Consider the following 21,141-nt stretch of genomic DNA (forward strand, 5'->3'; position numbering starts at 1 on the left):
TTGATGCTATTTCCGACATTTTTTCATTCAATAAAAGTTTAAAAAAAAATTGGAAAAATTATGACATTTGTCTTTGTTGCAGTTTTCATCTCATCCTGTATATGAACTCTTGGCGTTTAGGTACGATTTTAACCCTTGGCGTTTTTGGACCTATAGTAGAATTTTTTCACAAATAATTTTTTTAAAATATTTTAACTGGCTATGATCCCGTTTAAAATATTTACCCGAAGACCAGATATACCTAAAATGCACAGGAATCCGAGGAATCTTAATCCGAAAATATCCAAAGGTGTGGAAGAGGGGGGAAACTTGTCCTCTTTATTTATAATATTTTAATCCTAAAAAAAGTCATTAATATTACCTGCAGAAGTGCTCTAGTTTTTGAAAGTCTTCACACAAAATGGCACACGTTTTCCACAAACCATTGTTGGGCGAATACAAATTTCAATGACATGATTTAAACATTCGATACAATTAAATTTATAAAAAAAACATGCGTAATCATGCAAATCGGATCAGATAACATTGTGCCGTTCATTAGCAAAATTTATGGCTATGGCTTCGTCTTTGGCGTTTTGGTTGACTTTATCAAATGAATTTTAATTTTTCTCCAACCACCCATCTTCAAAAAAAAGTAAATACGTCACATGATCCAAAAGAAGAAGATTTATGGGGTGTTAAACATGACATTTGTTGGGCATGCAGGAAATTTATGACCACTCCAAAAAAAAAAAAAAAAAAAAAAAAAAAAACTTTTGGCAAATCGGGTAGCTCAATGTATCTCATTAGTATCCACTTCCACCCACACAAATGGAGAATTAAGAGCAGAGTTTTGATGTCTTTTTAAGGTAAGGTGGAGATGATGATACTCCAAAGGGAAAAGTCTCCAAAAAATCTCTCTTGGCCGAATCGACCACTAAGCTCTCATGTGGCTACTTTCGCCTCGCTGCTAATTGGGTAAGGGGCTGTACTGTCATCATCCACTTGTGGCGACAGTTTTAATCTGTTTTTAATGAGATTGAGGGCAGACAATTGGCCAGTATAATGAAAAACAAAAACAACAATAATAATTGATGTGAGAAAATAATGTAATTTCGAAATATGGAAAGCACAATGAAACTTGTTGCCGCTGGTATGGGAAACCGGAAGCTTTTACTAATTAAGTTATTATTATTTTTCTCTTAATTCAATTTTCCCACAAGAAAAACAGCCCTTTACAAAGATATGGCAAAAAAAAAGAAATATTTTTTTCAGGTATGTGTCTTAAGTCTTTTGTTTTTATAACCTACACCACATGGTGGTAAGGGTATTATGTCTTTGTGCATTTGTTTGTAACATGGAGAAGAAGGCCAGAAAGACTCATAGTTAGTTTTAATGATCTTCATAGAATCACTTTCTGACTCGATTTATTCCTGTCAGTCCGTCTGTCCGTCCGTCCTTCCGTATGTTCATGTATTTTTGTGAAAAAATGCAGGTCGAATTTATTATCCGATTCAGATGAAATTTTCCAAACAATATTTGTTTGGCACAGGGATGAACCCTATTGAGATTGCTGAGAATTGATTCAAATTCAAATATATCACCCATACATCTTCAACGGATTTGGGGTTAAATGTGCACCAAATGACCAAAATCAGTCCAAATGACCTACATTTTGGTACATCCAACCAAATTTAATACCAGAGAACATATGGAGCTCAAAAATACCTCTGTCAAATTTTATCGAGATCGGATCAGATTGGGATATAGCTCCCTTATATACTTTTATCCGATATCGGGTTCATTGTGCACCAAATGGCCAATATCAGTCCAAATAATCTGAATTTTGGTACATCCGATCGAATTTGATACCATATAACATATGGAGCTCAAAAATATCTTTGTCAAATTTTATCGTGATCGAATCAGATTGGGATATAGCTCCCATATATACCTTTTTCCGACATCAGTTTCATTGTACACCAAATGGCTAACATCAGCCCAAATGGGCTGAATTTTGACAACATCCGACGGATTTCAGCCCACAAGCAAGTGCTTAACATTTCGGTGAAAATCTGTTCAGATATAGCTATAGCTTCTATATATATATCGAGACCGGATCAGATTGGCATATAGCTCCCATATATATTTTTATCCGATATCAAGTTCATTGCACACCAAATGAGCCCGAACGGACTGAATTTTGGCAACATCCGACGGAATTCAGCCCAAAAGCAAGTGCTTCAAATTTTTGGTGAAAATCGTTTGAGACAAAGCTATAGCTTCCATATATAGGTTAGGTTAGGTTAAAGTACGCGCAGTTACCGTTTGCTAACCGCTCCACTCGGAGACCTAAAGGTCCATTGTGTTCATCCTAGAAAGAATAGTAAAAAAGGAAGGAATGTTTGATGGAAGAGATTGAAGATAGAAGATAGGGTTGTAGAGTGTGATCTACGACAAAGGATTTTGTTGTGTCGTCTTTAGCCACTTAGCTCCCATATATAAGTTTCATTCGATTTGCTGCTAAGGTCCCTCACATGCGTAAAATACACTACACAGTGATGGTATTTGATACCGGGCTTCAGATACTGCTCGAAAATACCTCTGCCAAGTTTTATTGAGATCGGTTCAGTTTTTTTATACGGCTTCGATATACATCTTCGATTCGATTTTACGGTTATTCTTCATCATATATGTAATATCGACCCAAATTGAATAGATTTTTTCATATTCCTCCGAATTTTACCATTTGGTCAAACTTGGTTCGGTATATCTATTGCTCCAATAAATATTTGTATACCCTCAGCCATATGGCTACAGAGGGAGGGTATATATCATTTGATATGGCCAAAACATGCCTCATCGAAATAATGGTTTTTGACTCTAGGTCTCTTTGCACCAAATCCGTTTCAGGACATTTGGAGTCGATCTAGCGATGTCCATCCGTCCGCCCGTCTGTCTCCCTGGCTGGCTGATGCGCACGATAACTCTAGAAGGGAGTATCCCATTTGGTCCAAACTTGGTACATCCTAATATTATCGTCAAACTTAGATCGAGTTCGTATATGGGCAATATTAATCCAATCCTTCTGGTACCTCCCACAAAAAAGTCGAAAATTTCCAAAAAAAAAAAAAAAAAAAAAAAAAATATTTTACTGCACAGAAACACAGAACTTTACAAATCCTAATAATTGCATTAGTGCTAGGTCAGGTGCGAAAATGGACAATATCGGTCCACTTCATCAAATACCTCCCCCACAAATGGTCAAAATTTTGAATAATTACAACTCGTATAAAATATGTTGTAAGAGTCCGATCGTCTTTAAATTTCACACGTCCCAATATTTTTATTAACACAAGGTCTGGTGGAAAGATTGAATATATTGGTCCACTCCTTCTGCAACCTCCCCCACAAAAGGTTGAAATTTGAAAAAATATATTTTCTACACAGAAAGGGAAACGACAATCAGATTTTGCTTCAACTTTGCAAATCCTAATATTTGCGTCAGTACTGGGTCAGTTTCGAAAGTGGACAATATCGATCCACTCCATCAAATACCTCTACCACAAAGGTCAACATTTCGAATAATTACAACTCTTATAATATGTGATGTAAGAGTCCGATTGTCCTCAAATTACATACATCACAATGTATTTAAAAACCCAAGATCTGGTGTGAAGATGGAATATATCGTTCCACCCCTTCTGGTACATCCCCCACAAAGGGTCGAAAGGGTCAAAAAAGCACAATATCTCCTATAAATATGGCAGAAATCGGACCATTACTTCGTGTACCTCCCCCACAACGGGTCAAAATTTTGAATATCCATGAAGCTCAAAAGTTGCGAAATTAACATCCGCTTCCATTCAGAATTGGCAATATCAATATTTCTGTCAGCACAAGATCTGTTATAAATATGGTACAGATCGGAACCCCCTTCTGGCACCTCTCCTACAAAGGGTAAACATTTTGAATATCCATGAAGGTCATAAGACGAGAAATAAGCATCAGATTCTTTTTGTATTTCACACATTCCATTACTTCTACTAACACAAGATCTATTGTGAAGATGGGATATATAGGACCACTCCTTCTGGTACCTCCCCCACAAAGGGTCACAATTTTGAATATTCATGAAGGTCGTAAAACGCGAAATTAACATCCGATTCCATTCAGACTTGGCACATGCCAATATTTCAATTAAGGCAAAGTTTTTTATAAATAAAGGTAGATATCGGACCATTACTTCTAGTATCTCCCCACAAAAAGGTCAACATTTTAAATATCCATGAAGCTTCTACAACACGAAATTAATATTCGATTCCATTCAGACTTGGCACATCTCAATATTTCCATTAACACACAATCTGTTAAAAAAAAATGGTAGAAATCGTATAATTTCTTCTGGAACCTCCCCCGCAAAGGGTCAAAGTTCTGTATATCCATGAAGCTCATAAAACGTGAAATAAACATCGGACTCCATTCAGACTTGGTACATCTCAATATTTCTATCAGCACAATTTCTGTTATAAATATGGTAGAGATCGGACAATTTCTTCTGGTACCTCCCCCACAAATTGTCAAAATTTTGAATATCCATGAAGCTCATAAAACGCGAAATTAACGTTCGATTCCATTCAAACTTGGCGCATTGCAATATTTCTATCAGTACAAGATCGATCGGACCATTACTTCTGATACCTCCCCCCCAAACATTTTTGGATAACACAAGATCTTTTGGGAAAATGATATATATCTTCTAACCCCTTCTGGAACCTCTCCCACCAAGGGTCACAATTTTCATTACTTATATCTGTCATAACTTCGTGCAACAACTCTGCGATTCTTTGCAACTTGCTATATCTAAATATTTCTCTCAACTAGAAACCTGAAATGAAGATGGCATTTATCGGAATTTATGATTTCGCCTAAAATTGGATATACATTTTCGATTTTTTTTTGTAATTTTGTCCATAGCAATATTTTTATCTGTATTAGATGAAGTATGAAAATGGAATACTTCGGTCGACAATATCTGGTACCTCAATCACATTTTAACATTTTCAAAAAATTATAGCATATCTCATATAATCTGAAGAAAGTTACCTATATAGTCGGGATCTGGCACGTCGCAATATTTATATCATATTTATTTAGGTCCGTTACGACATGGACAATATTGGCCCATTCCTTCAGAACCCACTCCATAGAGGCTCAACAATTTGAATAATCATAACAGAAGTTAAAATATATATTTGAACATGATTTTTTTCTTAATTCAATATTCCAACAAGAAAACCAGTAAATAAAGTCTTAAAGTCGGGCGGGCCGAATTTATGATATCCTACACCACTTCGCTAATTTGGTAGAGCTCCGCATAACAATTAAAAGTTTTTATGGGAGAATTCAATCATACACGGTATAATTATATTTATAATTTAAAGTTCAAAGGACTAAATATTCCGAAGTATTTGTATCTTTTAAATTCGAACTTGTATTGCCCATTTGGTGCACAATTAATTTGAAATCGGATAAAAATATATATGGGAGCTGTATCCAAATCGGAATCGATCTCGTTAAAATTTGGCAAAGATATTTCGAAGCTGTATTTCATATATTTCCCTAAATATCGTTGTTACGGAGTGCATATTACGGCTGTGGGTAACTTATACAACAAATCGGATGAACAGTATATATGGGAGCTATATCAGAACCGATCTTTACGAAATTTGACATACTAGTTTCTAGACTCAATTCGGTCGTAAGTGTCAAATTTTATCCCATTCGGGCAAATACTAGACGTTTGGTGCACAATAAAAGGTAAATCGGACGAAGTTATATATGCGCGCTGTATCCAAATCTGAACCGATCTTGATTTGATAAAATTTAGCAAAGGTATTTCTGAGCTGCATTTGATATATTTCCCCAAATATTGTTGTTACAGAGTGCATATTACGGCTGCGGAGGACTAAAATAACAAATTGGATGAACAATATATGTGGGAGCTATAGCTATATCTGAACTGATATCGATCAAATTTGGCATACTTATTTTCAGGCCTAATTTGGTTGTATATGCAAAATTCCATACTATTCGGGCTGATATTACACGTTTGGTGCACAATAAAAGGCAAATCGGACGAAGCTGTATATGGGAGCTATATCTAAATTTTTACCGATTATCTCCAATTTCTATAGGGTTCGTCCTTGGGCCAAACAAATGATTTGTGCAAAATTTCATCTGGATCGGGTAATAAATGCGAACTGTACTTTGTTTACAAAAATACATGGACAGACGGCCGGGACAGACGGACGGACATGCATAAATCGACTCACAATGTGATTCTATGCAGATCATCAAAAGGAACTATGGATCTATCTCGTTTCCTTTTGCCTGTTACAAACAAATGCCCAAAGACATAATACCCTGACCACCTTGTGACGTAGGGTATAAAAAGCCCTTTTCAAAGATATGCAAAAATATATATTTCAAGTATGTGTCTTAAGTCTTTTGTTTTTCAGGGAATTTTCAAAGACATGATTATTTTTTAATTTCAAGTGTGTGTCTTAAGTCTTTTGTTTTTCCACGGCATGTGGATGGGGGGTGGCATTGCATTAAAAACCTCCTCCACCCAAAAGCGAAAATTCCATTACAAATTGTAAATGGGGCCCATTAATTAGTGTAACAAACATTTCGGAAATTGAGAAAAAAAATTGGAAAATGAGATGAGAAAAACCTCCTGCATGGACAGGCTGTGTCTGGAAATGCAATTTTCTCATTTTTATAGAGTTTTAATATTTTTTTCTATTTTATATTGTTTTTGCTCTTATCCTACATTGTGTAGTAATTGTTTTTGTAATAAATTTCATGCTTTAAAATGCATTACTAATGGCAAACAACAGCAGCAACAACAAAAACAATTGCAAACAATCCAAAACGTTTTCTAACTGTTTTGATTTAGTTTTTTTTTTAATTGTTTGTTGTTTTTCTTGATTTCCCTTACATTTTTTGGTCAGTCATGCTAACAAGCCATGAAATTTAATCTTCTTCTCCTCTGCTTTGTGGGGCGCTGTACACAAAGGAAAACAAAAAAAAAACTAAAGCATACAAAAAGTTTTAAAACAAAATAAGCAACAAAAAAAAGCAAACCAAACAATAGTGAAAGTATAACAAAATATTGTAAATTTTCTGTTTCTTTTTCTGTCTTCCTTTGTATGCCCCGAAATGTCTTTTTCCAAGCGAAAATCTTCAATAATTTTCCAATAAAATAGCCACAAATTATTATGGGGGTCCCCTCCATTTCGATATCATTTGACCTCTACATTTATTTCCTTTTAATGACTCGAGTCAATTATTTTTTTCGTCTTTGATTATGGCACGTCCGAACATTACATCGATCATAATTTATCATTTAAAAGCCATTTGCGATCAAGGTTAAATTGTGTGGGACCACATCTATCCCAGAAAATGAAAAGTTAACTTGATCGAATTTACTATTTTTTATTTTATTGCAATACCATTAAGTGGCCATTAATAACAATCATGGGTAATAACATGAATATATGATATTTGATATGATGGCCAAAGTGAGGGAGGGGAATACTTTTCTCAAATGAAAAATAGAAATAAAATAATTAGTTTTATTTAAAAAAAAAAAAAAAAAAAACACTGACCCTGAGGTACATTGTCTCCATAGAAAAATTTCCTCAGTTCCAGGAAGACATTATAATATAATATTTGATACAATGTCCAAAGGGAGGGAGGGGAATACTTTCCTCAAATAAAAAATATAAATAGTAAAAAAAAATAATTTTTATTGGCAAAAAAGAATCTCCTCACGGGCCCTAAGGTACTTTGTCTCCATAGAATCTTATACAACAGGACAATCTCCTCAAGGACATGCGGAGACTTTTTTCTTTAAAAAAGTCCCGGAGGAGGGTTATTTCATTTTTTCATAAAAAATCCTTTGGTTCACCCAACCTTAAATATTAAAAAAAGTAAACTATCAAATTTATCTTTTTTTGAGGTGCGTAATGCCATTAAATTGTCATTATTAACAGTCATGTCTTTATGGTGTCCAAAAGGAGGAAGGGAGGGGAATACTTTTCTCCAAATAAAAAAATAAATTTTATAAAGAAAAATAATCCTCCCATGGACCTGAGGAAAATGTCCTGTTATTTATGATTGCCCTCAGGTCCCTGAGTTGTCTCCATAAAAAAATATTCTCAATTCCCGGATGACAATCTTAGAAAACAGGAGAATTTCCTCACAGGAGAATTTTCCTCAGAAAAATGTCCCAGTGGAAAGTTATTTCTGTGGGATTTTTCATAAAAATAATCTTTAGGTTTCTGGGTAGAATTTATTCTTTAGGAGACTTTTTTATACACCCAGCCTCGAATATGAAAAAGAAATGTTAAGTTGATCAAATTTAGATTTTTTTGGAGCTGATACAAAAATTGCTATGCCATTAAGTGGTCATTAATAACAATCATGGGTAATAACATGATAATATAATATTTGATATGATGTGCAAAGGAAGGGAGGGGAATACTTTCCTCTAATGAAAAAATTATATAAATAAATATAAAAATAAAACAATAAAATTTATAAAGAAAACAAAAAAAGTCTCCTCTTGGACCTGTGAAAATTGTCCTGTTTTTTATGATTTTCCTCAGGCCCTAATATACGTTTTCCATAAAAAATGTCTAACGTCCCTGAAAATTATCATAAAAGGAAGGAAGATCTCCTCAGAGACCTGAGGTGACTACTTTTATTTTCTTAAGAAAATATCTTCAAGTTCCAGAATAGATATTTGTTATATAGGAATGATATGATCATCAACAACATCATAAAATGTCGAAAAAGAAGGAGGAATAAGCTTTGTTTAAAAGGAAAAATATTAATAAAAACAAACAAATAAAAATAAAAAAATTAAAAAAAAATATTTTTATAACAACAAAAAAGTTTTCTCACGGACATTTTCCCTAAGGTACGTTCCTTCCTGAATAAATTTATAAGATCGCTGAGAAATATCATAAAATCAGAAAAATCTTCTCAGGACCTGAAGTAAGTTTTTTTTCTTAAAAAAAAATCTTCGGGTCCCAGAGGAGAGTTTTTTTTTATGTAAATGATATGATATCATATGACATCATAAAAAATGTCCAAAGGATGGAAAAATAAGAAATATAAGCCAAATAAAAAAAATAAATAAAAACAAAGTTTTTTAAATGAAGCAAAATGTCCTCATGGACCTATAGAGATTGTCCTGTTCTTTATGATTGTTCTTAGGACCATTAGGTATTTTTTTCCGTAAAAAAAATATGGTCCCAGAGGACTATCATAAAAACCAGAAAAACTTTTTTTCTTCAGATAGAAATTCCTCACGTCCCATAAATGAGTTCTTTGTATGGGCTTTTTTATTGGAAACAATTCCCCAATTTCTTCTTTGAGAGTTTTTCCTCTTCAGGAACCTGAGGCAATTTCTTTCTATGGCAAAAAGTAGTCTCAGGGTCCGAAGGATTTTTTTTCAAGGGGAAAAATTTGTCCATGGACCTAAGAATTTTTTCTATAGAGAAAAATGTTCTCAAAAATATCTCCTAAGGGACCTGAGGAGATTGTCCTTTTTTATACATAAAAAAGTCCCTGAGGACTAACATGAAATCTGGACAATCTTCCTCGGGGGTATTTTTCTTTAGAAAAATCTTTAGTTCCCAGAGAAAAGTTCTTTGTATGGTCTTTTTTATAGAAAAAAATCCCCTGTTTCTTGGGGAGAATTTTTTTCTTCAGAAGAGTTTTTTTCCCCCTCAGGGAGCTGAGGCAAATTTTCTATGGAGAAAATTAGTTTCAGGATCCGAAGGATTTCTTTTCGCTCCAAGTATCTATGGATTTCAGGTCCTGGGGACCTGAGGAGATTGTCCTTTTTATAATTGTTCTCATGTACTTGAGACACTTTTTTTCCATAAAAAATCTAAGGTTCCTGAGGACTATCATAAAATCTGGATAATTTCCTTAGGGACTTTTTTTCTTTAGAAAATTCTTTAGTTCCCAGAGAAGAGTTATTTCTATGGGGTTTTTGGTATAGAAACAAGTCCTCAGGTTCCTGAGGAGAATTTTTTCTTCAAGAAAGTTTTTTCTTTTCAGCGACCTGAGGCAACTTTTTTTCTATGAAGAAAAGTAGTCTCAGGATCCGAAGAATTTTTTTACGGAAAAAACATGCCTCAAGGATCTAAGGGTTTTTTTTTTTCTATAGAGAAGAATGTACTCGGGGATCATAAAAAATAAAATAATCTCCAAACGGAGCTGAAAAGATTGATATTATTTATATGTCCTCATCCATATGGCTAAATAGGGCAAATAACATTTGATTTCCAAAAAAAAAAAAAAAATAATAATAAATAAATAAAATAAAAAATGCTTCACAGAAAGAGAGACGATAATCCGATTTGGTTCCAACTTGGCAAATCCTAATCAGTGCTACGTCAGGTGCCAAAATGGACAATATCGGTCAACTCCATTAAGTACCTCCTTCAGAAAGCGTCAACATTTTGAATAATGTTCGATTGTGTTCAAATTACACAATTTACAAGATTTTTATTAACCGAAGATTTGGTGTGAAGATGGTATATATCGATCTACTCCTTCTGGTACCTCCCCCCAAAAGAGCCAAAATTTTGAATAACCCAAATGTTTATAAAATCCGAAATAAGTATCCGGGTCTCTTTAAATTTCACACATCCCATTATTTCTACTAACACACGATCTTCTGTGAAGATGGACTAAATCTGTACACCCCTTCTGGTTCCTCCCCCACAAAGGATTAACATTTTGAGTATCTATGAAGCTTATAATATGCGAAATTAAGACCCGATTCCATTCAGACTTGACACATCATAATACCTCCATTAACACAACATATTTTGTAAAGATGGTAGAGATCGAACCATTCCTTCTGGCACCTCCCCCACAAAGGGCCAAAGTTTTGAATAACCAAAACCTTTATAAAATCCGAAGTTCAAAGTTTTGAATAACCAAAACGTTTATAGAATCCGAAATAAGTTTCCGATTCTCTTTATATTTCACACAACCCATTATTTTTAATAACACAACATATGCTGTGAAGGTGGGATATATCGGTCTACTCCTTCTGGTGCCTTTCCCACAAGGGGCCAAAATTTTGAATGTTCATGCAGCTCTTTAAACGCGAAATTAACAGCTGATTCCATTTCATTCCAATAAAAATGGTGGAGATCGAATCATTTCTTCTGGCTTCAAGATGTAAGCATCCAAGTCTCTTCAAATTTCAAACATACAAACATTTTTGCTAACACAAGATCACTTGTGAAGATGATAGATATCTTCTGGTAGTTCACCGACAAGGGTCATAATTTTCTATACTTTTATCTGCCATAAAAAAATCAGCAATTTTTTACAGTATATCTAAATATTTCTCTGAAACAGAAACCTGATATAAATATGTAATTTATGGCTTCGCATAAAATGGCATATAAATTTTCGATTTTTCTGTAATTTTGCCCTTAACAATACCTGGTGCCTCACGCACATTTTAATTTTAACATTTCATAAACATTCATAAAAAATGTTAAAAATTATCACATATCTCATATAGAGTGAAGGCGGTATCCATTGTCCAAACCTGGCACGTCGCAATATTCATATCATATTTATTTAGGTCCGATACGAAATGGAAAATATTGGCCCATTCCTTCGGAACCTACTCTATAGAGGGCCAACAATTTGAATAATCATAGCAGAAGTGAAAATATATTGAAATAATCGAACATTGATTGAGGGTATATATCTGTCGACGAAACCGATTGATACCTTTCAACTTGTTTTCTAAGGAGAAAGGCAGCCTCAGTGTCTTAAGGATATTTTCTAAGAAAAAAGTTGTCCTGGGGCTCAGTGTCCTAAGGGGAATTCCTTCCTTAGAACATTTTTTCTATGGGAAAAAGTAGCCGTTGGGTCCTGAGGATTTTTATCTACGGAATAAAACTTGCCCCGGTGACCTGAGATTTTTTTTCTATAGAGGTAATGAACCTTGGGACCAGAAAAAAACTCTTTTCTTTTATCTTTTTTGTTTACAATTTCAAAATTAATTTCAATTAATAAAGACATAGCGCTGAACTGTTGAACATTATTGAACAAAGTGTAAAACAAATTGAATATGATTTGAATTGAATTTTCTTTTCAACACAATATGGAGCTTGTAACAATCAAATGGTCGCTCATACATTTCATATTCAATAACCATTCAAATTAACAGAGTGTAAACATTTGCAACATGCATTCATACATACGTATATACAAACATTCATACATACACCCATATGCCATGGCAATCCGCACATTAACCCAAATCCGAAATGATCTGAGAAAAAGACATAAAAAAAACTGGGGAAGAAAATGCATGGAGCCAAGAAATCAGACTCTGACACAATTACTTGAATCCATTGGGTGATGGTGTCTCTTCCATTTTCTTCTTCTTCTAAACTTCTGTTGCCTCATGTCTTTGTTGTTATTTTTGCTTTCATTCAACTCGTGTCGCCGATAATTGCCCATGCAGAATTTCGCAAATCGATAGAAGAAAATGAACTGAAATTGCCTAAGAAATGGGATACCAGCCACTTCGACTGGCATTCAATCCAACTAAGAAAACCAGGAATCAAGCCATGGCTTAAACTAGGTTATGCCAAGCGAATGCAATCCACAACAAATGGGCTTAAAAATCTATAGCATTTAATAGTCGACACGTAATCGCCGCTTACATTTCTATTCCCAACTTGTTTTTGGGGGTATGTGTGTGCTCCAAGTCTTTAATCGACGGAGTAAAAATTTGGGGGAAAACACTCAAAATTTTATGAAACAAAATGTTTTCTCAAAAATCATTTTGGAGTTCATCTCCGTCGATCTTCAAATGGTCATCTTTTTTCCGCTATCTTTGAAGACATTCAAGGAGTTTTAACGAAGTCTTCACGATCTCTTAAGGGTATTCTAGAATTCTTCTATGAATACCTTTTAGAGGTCCTTTCCAGGAGGACCTTACAGATGTTTTTTTATGAAGGCCTTTCAGAGGTCTTCCTTAAGGACCTTGCAAATGTCTTCTATGAAGACCTTTGGAGAAGTCTTCCATGGAGGCATTGTTAAGGTGCCTTTAAAGACCTGTCTGGGGTCTTTTTGGGATCTTCAACGAAGACATTTTAGAGGTCTTCTATGAAGACCTTTCAGTTAGGTCTTATGTGAGCACCTTTTAGTTAGGATTTCTAGGGAGAACTGTGAGTGGTCCTTTTGAAATCCCTTTTTGAGGTCTTGTGGGGTGACCTTTCAGAAGTTTTTCATAAATGCCTTTTACTGGTCCTTTTAAAGACCTATAGAAGTCTTCTATGAAGACCTTTAGAGGTTTTCTATGAAGACCTTTAAAGGTTTTCTGTGTAGACCTTTCATTGGTCTTCCATAGAGATTTTTTAAAGGTCCTCCTGAAGACATTTTTGGAAGAGTTTCAGGAGGAGCTTTTAAAGGCCTTTTGAGGGTTTTTTAGACGTCTAATAGAAGACCCCTCAGAGGCGTTCCACGAAGACCTGAGAGTCTTCATAAAAGACATGGAGGTCTTCCAATAGAAGACTTAGAGGTTTTCTCATAGAGGTATTCTCATAGACCTGGGGGTCTTCTCATAGAAGAGGTCTTCTCATAAAAGACCTGGAGGTCTTCTCATAAAAGACCTGGAGGTCTTCTCATAAAATACCTGGAGGTCTTCTCATTAAAGACCTGATGGTCTTCTCATAGAAGACCTGATGGTCTTCTCATAGAAGACCTGATGGTCTTCTCATAGAAGACCTGATGGTCTTCTCATAAAAGACCTGGAGGTCTTCTCATAAAAGACCTGGAGGTCTTCCTATAGAAGACCTGTAGGTCTTCCCATAGAAGACCTGTAGGTCTTCCCTTAGAAGACCTGTAGGTCTTCCCATAGAAGACCTGTAGGTCTTCCCATAGAAGACCTGTAGGTCTTCCCATAGAAGACCTGTAGGTCTTCCCATAGAAGACCTGTAGGTCTTCCCATAGAAGACCTGTAGGTCTTCCCATAGAAGACCTGTAGGTCTTTCCATAGAAGACCTGTAGGTCTTCCCATAGAAGACCTGTAGGTCTTCCCATAGAAGACCTGTAGGTCTTCCCATAGAAGACCTGTTGGTCTTCCTATAGAAGACCTGTAGGTCTTCCCATAGAAGACCTGTAGGTCTTCCCATAGAAGACCTGTAGGTCTTCCCATAGAAGACCTGTAGGTCTTCCCATAGAAGACCTGTAGGTCTTCCCATAGAAGACCTGTAGGTCTTCCCATAGAAGACCTGTAGGTCTTCCCATAGAAGACCTGTAGGTCTTCCCATAGAAGACCTGTTGGTCTTCCTATAGAAGACCTGTAGGTCTTCCGATAGAAGACCTGTTGGTCTTCCGATAGAAGACCTGTTGGTCTTCCTATAGAAGACCTGCTGGACTTCCTATAGAAGACCTGTTGGTCTTCCCATAGAAGACCTGCTGGTCTTCTCATAGAAGACCTTTTCAAGTCCAAAATTCATCTCCGATTACTTTCTACAGGACTTATTTGAAAAGTCTTCACGGAATAACCTGTAGAGGACTTCTATGAGACCATACAGAAGCTTTTATGGTCCTTTTTAAAATTTACTATTTTCAAATTACCAACATTTTTTCTCGAGCTTAAAACCCCATCTACCACAGAAATTAAGTACCACCAACAACAACAACAATATGGTCATCAAGTTGTACTCCTCGAAACACTTACTCTTTTATTTGTCGATTGTCTAACCAAATTGTTCCTCGCTTACCTTGCGACGTTGACATGCATTTGCGTGTCCGAAACTTGTTAACAACGGAGAACAATATCTTTTTCGGACAAATATGGGAATTTGGTCAATTGACCGAATTGTTTGTGAATATATATTTTTAGAGCGATACATAAAATTGTTGTGAAAAATAACTGGAGAAAAGAGAAAAATAAAGCAAATGACGGCAGGTGAAAGAAGTGACATCGCCAGACCACAACAAGCTGCTACCATGTGGCATGCCGTAACTGGGTTAAAGATTTGCTGTAATTGATTATTATTTAATGGAGAGAGCGTGTTGTTCTCCTTTCCTAAAACTACCGGAATGTTACAATGCAGCATAGTTACCCGGTTTTTCAATTTGTATTCCGAAATGGTATTTATTACCTGCAAAGAGAGAAGAGACGTAATTAAGCCATTAGCATAATTTCATTTTTCAATTATTTCATAAAGTTGCAATTTATTAGGTATTTTTTATGAAGACTAAAATTTATGATGGCCTCATCTCATAATTTAGTTGTTCGATAATGTCAGCTGTCAGTTTAGACGGTCACTCTCTCATCCTCATATTTAGAAATGCGGATACTAGAACTGGTCACATAATAAGACCATAATTTATGGGACATCACCTAAAACTAAAACACCAACGCCTTAAATATTTTTGTAGCTCTCATGGCAAATCTCTACTGCTGATTATACCATACGATGATTTATGAAAACAAAAACAACAACAACAACGTGTGAGAATAGGCTAATCAGAAACTTGTGACAAATTGTTGTTGTTTTCTCTTGGCTTTATGCAAGCCACGAGGAAAGTAATCAAGTTTGTTGCTTAAGTCTTTTGTTTTTTTTTTTCTTTGAAGAAATTCTCTCTTTCAAGGTACCTGTTTTTCTTGAGAAAATCGGGTTGATATTTTCAAAATTTCGGACTATTAGTGGTCTTCTATGGGGACATTGTGCAGGTCCTTTGGAAGACCTTTTTTGAGGTTCAAAGGACGGCTATGAAGACCTTCTTAAGGTCTTTTATAAAAACCAACGCCTTCAATATTTATCTGTCTCTCATAGCCAAGCTCCTCTAATGGTAATTATACCATAAGATGATATATGACAACAAAAACAACAACATGTGAGAATAGACAAACAGGCAACTTGTAACAAATTGTTGTTATTTTCTCATGGCTTGAATGTAATCAAGTTAGTTGCTTAAGTCTTGTGATTTATTTTTGCCAAGACCTTTCTCTGGCTCTCTTTTATTTTTTTTTTTGGAGCCGCCGATATTCTGTTTATTTTTAGTTTTTCAAAATTTCGACCTTTTAGAGGTCTATACAGAGCTTTGCTATGGGGCCCTATGGAGGTTCTAAAGAAGACCTTTATTTGGGTCTGCCAGGAGGACCTTTCAGAGGTCTTCCATAAACAATTTCTAAATGTTTCCTTCTTCTATTCAGAACTACTTTGGAGACCTTATAAATGTCTTTAATGAAGACCTGTCAAAGAAGACCTTTCAGAGGTCTTCCATGGGAAACTTTCGGAGGTCTTCCACTAGAACCTTTCTCTGAAGATCTTTGAGAGGTCTAATATGGACAATTTCTAAGGGGTTTCTTCTTCTGTTAAGGTCTTCCGAAGGACGTTGTCAAAGAATACCTTTCAGAGGTCTTCTGTTAAGATCTTTAAGAGGTCGTCTTTGGACAATTTCTAAGGGTTTTCTTCCTCTGTTAAGACCCGTTCTTATGAACCTTTATGGAAAGGGAAGTGCCAAAAAAAAAAAAAAAAGGCCGATATTGTCAATTTCGCTTATGACCTATGAATACCTTGTAGAGGACTTTTGGAAGACCCTTTTTGAGGTCTTCCAGGAAGAGGTCTACCATAAACAATTTCTAAAAGGTTTATTCTTCTATTAATACCTTCCGAAGGCGTTTATGAGGATATTCAATTGGTCATTTGTGGAGCCCTTCCCAAGGTCTACCGTGAAGACCTTCCAAAGGTCTTTAATAAAGAAATGCCTAAGAATTTTCAGAGGTCTTCCATGAGAACCTTTCAGAGGTCTTCTGTCAAGATCTTTAAGAGGTCTTCTATGGCTGATTTTTAAAGGTTTTTCTTTTTCTATTAAGACCTTCCTAAGGTCGTCTAAGACGACTTTCAAATAATCATTTATCGAGTCCTTCCACAGGGCTAATATGATGACCTTCTAAAGATCTTTAATAAAGACTTATCAAAAAAGAACCTTCATGAGAACCTTTCAAAGGTTTCTGCGAAGATCATTAAGAGGTCTTCTATGTAAAATTTCTAAAGATTTTCTTCTTTTGTTAAGAGCTTCTTCTTAAGACCCTTTATAGAGAGGGAGGTACCTAAAGAATAGGCCGATATTGTCCATTTCGCTTATGACCCATGGATACCTTGTAGAGGTCCTTTGGAAGACCTTTGTTTGAGGTCTTCCAGAACGAGATATTCCATGAAGTGGTCTTCTAGTAGGACCTTTCATAGGTTTTCCATTAACAATTTCTAAAGATTTTCTTCTATGAAGATCTTCCTTCTAAAGATCTTTAAAAAAGACTTGTCAAAGAAGGCTTTTCAGAGGACTTCTGTAAAGACCTTTAAGAAGTCTTATGTAAAGATCTTAAGGACTTCTGTGTCCAAAGGACTACTGTGAAGACCTTCTCAATATATCCAATAAAGACCTGGCCAAGAAGACATTTTAGAGGCCTTCTGAGAGATCTAAAAGAAGTCTTCTGTGCAGATCTTTAAGAGGTTTTCTGTGAAGATCTTTAAGAGGTCTTCTATGGTCTATTTTTAAAGGTTTTTCTTCTTCTATTAAGACCTTCCAAGGGGCGTTTATGACGACCTTCAAATAATCATTCATGGAGTTCTTCCAAAGCAAGCCCTTCTAAAGGTTTTTAATAAAGACCTGTTAAAGAAGACCTCTCAGAAGTCTTCCACGTCAACCTTTGAGGGGTCTCTGTGAAGATCTTTAAGAGATCTACTATGAACAATTTCTAAAGGCTTTCTTCTTCTATTAAGGCCTTCCAAAGGACTACTATGGAGACCTTATAAATGTCTTAAATGAAGACCTGTCAAAGAAGGCCTTTCAGAGGTCTTCGACGAGAATCTTTCAGAGGGGTTTGTAAAGATATTTTAGAGGTCTTCTATAGACAATTTTTAAGGATTTTCTTCTTCTGTTAAGACGTTCCAAAGGTCATCTATGACGACCTTTCAGAGGTTTTCCATGATAACCTTTCAGAGAACTTCTGTAAAAACCTTTACGAGGTATTCTGTGAAGATCTTTAGGTGGTCGTCTGTGATCATCCTTAGGAGGTCTTCTATGAAGAATTTCTAAAGGTTTTCTTCTTCTGCTAAGACCGTTCAAAGGGCAAATATGCGGTTTTTCTTTCTTTTATGACGACCTTATGAAGGCCCTTTATGGCAACCTTCCAAGAGTCAGCTATGAAGACCCTATAAAGATTTTTTTATAAAAATCTGTCAAATTACTTCATGGAAGAAAATTTATAAGGTCTCAGACGGAGAGCTTTAGCATCTTTTAGTAAAAGACATTTGGAAGGTCTTTATAAGGTCTTCTACGGTTACCTTCTAAAGATGTTCTATAAAGACTCAAGTCCAAAATTCATATCCGTGCACCTTCTTCAGGTCTTCTCTGAAGACCTTCTAAATATGTGTGTGTTTTTCAATTTTTCATTTTTATATTTTTTTTGTTGTTGCAAAGTAGTCAGGCATAATCCCATTTCAAGACTTCTATGAAGACCTTCTAAGCGGCAAATTTCTTCATGGAAGACGATTGTAAGGCCTCTATAGGAGACCTTTAGTATATTTTAATATTAGACCTTTGGAAGGTCTTTAAAAGGTCTTCTGTGGTGTTCTGTAAATACCTTTTCAGTCCAAAATTCATCACAGTGGATTTTATTCGGGTCTTTTCTGTTTTTCAATTTTTCATTCGATTTTTTTATATATTTTTTTAAATATTTTATTTCTCTTAATATTTTCTGATATATTTTTCCATAGATTATTATAACATTAATAAAAAAAAACACTTTTTTATTTCCAGGTCCTCCTTCAATACCCACTAACCACTGTCTTGCCACCCATTCTTGAGCAATATTCAGTAAAAACAAAACAATAAAAAAAAAAAACATCTTCAACATTCTCCAGGTATGTAAAAAAAACACCATTGCTCCAAATTCACTCAAGCAACAAATTTAATTAATCAATAGTAACAAACACCAACAACAACAAAAACAATTCTTATACCTTTTAGACACGATACAATAATTATTTTTTATTTTTTAAGTCATAATTAATGGCTATTTCATTTATTGAGTCCGTCTTTATGGTGGCTTTGGCTTTTATTGGATGGGTGTATGAGTGTAGCTTTTTATATTGAAATTTTAATGGAATTTCTGATCGCAACACCCAACCATCAAACAGTTTTTTTTTTTTTTTTTTTCAAAAAATAGGTCATATTTTTTTAATGACTAGATGTCAGGCAACTGTCATCGAAGTAAGGAAAAAATAAAAGTTAATTTAGGTGGATTAAAAAAATATATTTTTTAGAGATCAATGGACATGGGCTAAAAAAAAAAAAATAAAAATCTCCAGCAAAGCAGAATTTTAGATAAAAGACGTCAAAGACAAAAATTCTTCATCATATTTTACTATAAGTCAGCAAAGAAAAGTATTCTCAATTTCGACAGCAACATCAGCAGAAATGGTTCGAAAAGTAAAGAAGCGACTTGATCGAAACCCGCGTTGCAGTGGGTGGAAAATGACTCGTGAGCTGAACATATCACAATATTCCATTCGGCAAATATTGAAAAATAAGCTCGGGGTAAAGCCATTGAAATTCCAAAAAGTTAAAACAGAAAGAAAATAGACTCAAACGAGCAAAAGAGTTGCTTCGTTTGGCCGAAAGTGGTGAACTGCCGAATTTGGTTTTCTCCGATGAGAAAACATTCGTTGTTCAGCAGTTTGTAAACAAACAAAATGATCGTTTTTACCTGCCTAAGAGATTACCTAAAAATGTGCGCCTTCGGTTGGCCACCAGAACTCAAGCCGGCCATGGTGATGGTGTGGGCCCCTATAACAGCCGATGGTCGTTCTCCGCTCTTATTAATCGACCGTGGCATCAGAATAAATGCCGAGTATTGTCATGAAAATATTCTGGAGGGTGTATTAAACCATTGGGCTTGCAAACATTTTGGCCGCAGACCTTGGATATTACAACAGGACTCCAACAGACGCCACCAAAGAATGGATACAAAATGAGGTTCCTCGCTTGATTTCCAGCGCACAATGGCCACCACAATCTCCGGATACCAATCCGTCGGACTATTGTGTCTGGAGTATTTTGGAAAGCAAGGTTGGCACTAAAAAATACCAAAGTGTCGATCACATCAAACAAGCGCTTCGCAGGGAATGGGCCAAAATACCTCAGAGCTTCATTCGGGCAGCGTGTGATGGTTTCATTGACCGTTTGAAGGCCATAAATCGTGACAAAGGTGACCAATTCGAACTTATTCTGGAAAAATATTCTTTAAAAAATCCTAGCTCGTTTTTGGCCCTAAAAAATATTCTTTTAAAAATCTACGTTCGTTTTCGTTTTCGAGTATATTCCTTAAAAAATCGAACTCTGTTTTAGTCCTTGTTTAAATCCTTGGAAAAATATTTTAAAACAAATCCCCGTCTGTTCCGGTCCTTGAAAAAATATTCTTTAAAAATCCATGTGTTTTTGGTCCTTAAAAAAATTCTTCAAAAAATCCACGCGTTTTTTTGATCTTTAAAAATATCTACGTTTGTTTACGTCATCGAATATATTCTTAAAAAAAATCCAATTCTGTTTTGGTCCTTGAAAAAATATTCTTTAAAATAATCCAAGTCTGTTTTATTCCTTAAAAATATTTTTAAGAAAATCCTCTTCGGTTTTTGTCCTTGAAAAAATATTTTTAAGAAAATTCTCTTCGGTTTTTGTCCTTGAAAGATATATTTTTTAAAAAATTAATGTCTGTTTTGGTCCTTGAAAAAAAATTCTTCGAAAATTCCACGTCTGTTTTAGTCCTTAAAAATATTCTGTGAAAGCTCCACGTCTGTTTTAGTCCCTAAAAAAATATTCCTCAAAAACTCAACATGTTTTAAGTTTTGAAAAAAAAAAATATTTAAAAAAATTAACGTATATTTTGGTCTTTGAAAAAATATTTTTTGAAATCTCCACGTCTGTTTTAGTCCTTGGAAAAATATTTTTAAACAAATCCCCGTCTGTTCTGGTCCTTGAAAAAATATTCTTTAAAAATCCACGTGTTTTTTTTGGTCC

General features: G+C 35.1%; 1 protein-coding gene across 1 annotated transcript in view; it reads right to left on the bottom strand.

The window, feature by feature from the left end:
• LOC101894195 (uncharacterized) overlaps nt 1-21,141 on the bottom strand; it is a 215,473-nt gene that overhangs the window by 59,769 nt on the left and 134,563 nt on the right. The window lies entirely within an intron of this gene.

This window comes from Musca domestica, unplaced genomic scaffold, assembly GCF_030504385.1.
Source record: "Musca domestica strain aabys unplaced genomic scaffold, Musca_domestica.polishedcontigs.V.1.1 8, whole genome shotgun sequence".
Lineage (NCBI taxonomy): Eukaryota > Metazoa > Arthropoda > Insecta > Diptera > Muscidae > Musca > Musca domestica.